Below are 3103 nucleotides of genomic sequence, written 5' to 3'. Positions count from 1 at the left end.
ACATACCATAACACAAAGAGTGTTCCTTCAAAGTAGGGGACCAGGTCATGGTCTTAAAGGTGCTCCAGACCCAAAAAATGGAAGCATCATGGAAAGGGCCATTCACGGTCCAAGAGCACCTGGGAGCTGTTAATTATCTCATAGCATTCCCCACCTCAAACTGAAAGCCTAAGGTGTACCATATTAATTCTCTAAAGCCCTTTTATTCCAGAGAATTAAAGGTTTGACAGTTTACAGCCCAGGGAGGAGATGATGCCGAGTGGCCTGAAGGTGTCTACTGTGAAGGGAAAAGTGATGGTGGTGTGGAAGAGGTAAACCTCTCCATGACCCTTGGGTGTATGCAGCGACAGCAGATCCAGGAGCTGTGCACTAGCTACATGCTGATGTTCTCAGCCAATCCAGGACTGACTGAATGGGCATACCACTCCATTGACACAGGTAATGCTCACCCAATTAGAGCCCAACCTTACTGGGTGTCTCCTCAAGCTAAAACTGCTATATAACAGGAGATCCAGGATATGCTACAGATGGGTGTAATCCGCCCCTCTGGCAGTGCCAGTGTATCTCCAGTGGTTCTAGTTCCCAAACCAGATGGGGAGGTACGTTTTTGCGTGGACTACTGTAAGCTAAATGCTATAACTTGCCCAGACAACTATCCAATGCCACGCACAGATGAACTATTGGAGAAATTGGGACGGGCTCAGTTCATCTCTACCTTGGACTTAACCAAGGGGTCCTGGCAGGTACCGCTAGATGAATCCGCCAAGGAAAGGTCAGCCTTTATCACACATGTCGGGCTGTATGAATTTAATGTGCTCCCTTTCGGGCTGCGGAAAGCACCCACCACCTTCCAAAAACTTTTAGATGTTCTCCTAGCTGGATTGGGAGAATATGCAGTCGCCTACTGTGATGATGTGGCCATATTTTCGGATTCCTGGGCAGAACACCTGGAACATCTACAAAAAGTCTTCGAGCACATAAGGGAGGCAGGACTAACTGTTAAGGCTAAGAAGTGTCAAATAGGCCTAAACAGAGTGACTTACCTTGGACACCAGATGGGTCAAGGAACTATCAACCCCCTACAGGCCAAAGTGGATGTTATCCAAAAGTGGCCTGTCCCAAAGTCAAAGAAACAGGTCCAATCCTTCTTAGGCTTGGCCGGATATTACAGGCGATTTGTACCGCAATACAGCCAAATCGCCACCCCACTGACAGACCTAACCAAAAAGAAACAGCCAAATGCAGTTCAGTGGACTGAAGAGTGTCAGAAGGCCTTTAACCAGCTTCAAGCGACACTCATGTCTGACCTTGTACTAAGGGCCCCAGACTTTGACAAACCATTCTTAGTAACCACAGATGTGTCCGAGTGTGGTGTAGGAGCAGTCTTAATGCAGGAAGGACTGAATCAAGAGTTCCATCCTGTCGTGTTTCTCAGCAAGAAGCTGTCTGAGAGGGAAAGCCACTGGTCAATCAGTGAAAAGGAATGTTACACCATTGTCTACGCTCTGGAAAAGCTACGCCCATATGTTTGGGAACGGCGTTTCCACCTGCAAACCGACCATGCTTCACTACAGTGGCTTCATACCACCAAGGGAAATAACAAAAAACATATTCGGTGGAGTTTAGCTCTCCACGATTTTGATTTCGACATACAACACATCTCAGGAGCTTCTAACAAAGTGGCTGATGCACTCTCCCATGAAAGTTTCCCAGAATCAACTGGTCCAAATCGTCCTTAAGATGTGGAAAATATTGTCAGTCTTTATACAGTTAGTAGTATATTCAGAGATGCATGTGTCTTATTAACTCTGTTTTCCCCTAGAGCTCCAGCAAGAAATCACAGCCAGTGTTTCATCCTATCTGTGATTTGGGGGTGTGTGTCATAAATATAAAGGGAATGGTAACAATCTTTCTGTATTTTACAGTGCTGTAAAATCCCTCCTGGCCAGAGGCAAAACCCTTTGACCTGTAAAAGGTTAAGAAGCTAAGGTAACCTAGCTGACACCTGACCCAAAATGACCAATGAGAGGACAAGATACTTTCAAATCTGCCCGGGGGGAACAAAGGGTTGGTCTGTCTGTGTGATGCTTTTGCCGGGAACAGATCAGGAACGCAGCCTTACAACTCCTGTTAAATTAGTAAGTAATCTAGCTAGAAATGCGTTAGATTTCCTTTTGTTTAATGGCTGGTAAAATAAGCTGTGCTGGATGGAATGTATATTCCTGTTTTTGTGTCTTTTTGTAACTTAAGGTTTTGCCTAGGAGGATTCTCTGTGTTTTGAATCTGATCACCCTGTAAGGTATTTACCATCCTGATTTTACAGAGGTGATTCTTTTACCTTTTCTTTAATTAAAATTCTTCTTTTAAGAACCTGATTGATTTTTCATTGTTCTTAAGATCCAAGGGTTTGGGTCTGTGTTCCCCTGTACAAATTGGTGAGGATTCTTATCAAGCCTTCCCCAGGAAAGGGGGTATAGGGTTTGGGGGGATATTTTGGGGGAAGACGTCTTCAAGTGGGCTCTTTCTCTGTTCTTTGTTTAAAATGCTTGGTGGTGGCAGCATACAGTTCAAGGACAAGGCAAAGTTTGTACCTTGGGGAAGTTTTTAACCTAAGCTGGTAAGAATAAGCTTAGGGGGTCTTTCATGCAGTTCCCCACATCTGTACCCTAGAGTTCAGAGTGGGGAAGGAAGCTTGACAATATACATTTAGTTTGAGCTTCTTTCTGTTTTTAAAGTTTCCGTGCAGCTTGCAAGCATTTCACTCTTGTGACTGTTCCTTTTATTTTCCATTTAAATAGCTTCCTCACTGTTGTGTAGGTCCCCTTTTTGTAGTTAAATGCTATTGTGGTAGGTTTCTTTGGTATTTTCCCCTCTACCTGGATGACTCTTTCTCACACCCCCTACTCGCTGCTGCCGGAGGTGGGGGGGTTTCAGTGCAGATGTAGCCTTAGGAAACCATGACACCATGGGGACTGGATTTTCAATGGGGTCTAAAGGAAATGGGTTCCTGATTCCTTTAGGTCTCTTTGAGACTCTCACCTAAGGAGATTGTGCCTAGCACGTGTCCCAAGTGCAATTCACTTCCAGAAGATGGGCCCCATGT

Source organism: Eretmochelys imbricata, chromosome 9 (genome assembly GCF_965152235.1).
Source record: "Eretmochelys imbricata isolate rEreImb1 chromosome 9, rEreImb1.hap1, whole genome shotgun sequence".
Classification (NCBI taxonomy): domain Eukaryota; kingdom Metazoa; phylum Chordata; order Testudines; family Cheloniidae; genus Eretmochelys; species Eretmochelys imbricata.
Note: the sequence above shows the minus strand (reverse complement) of the source record.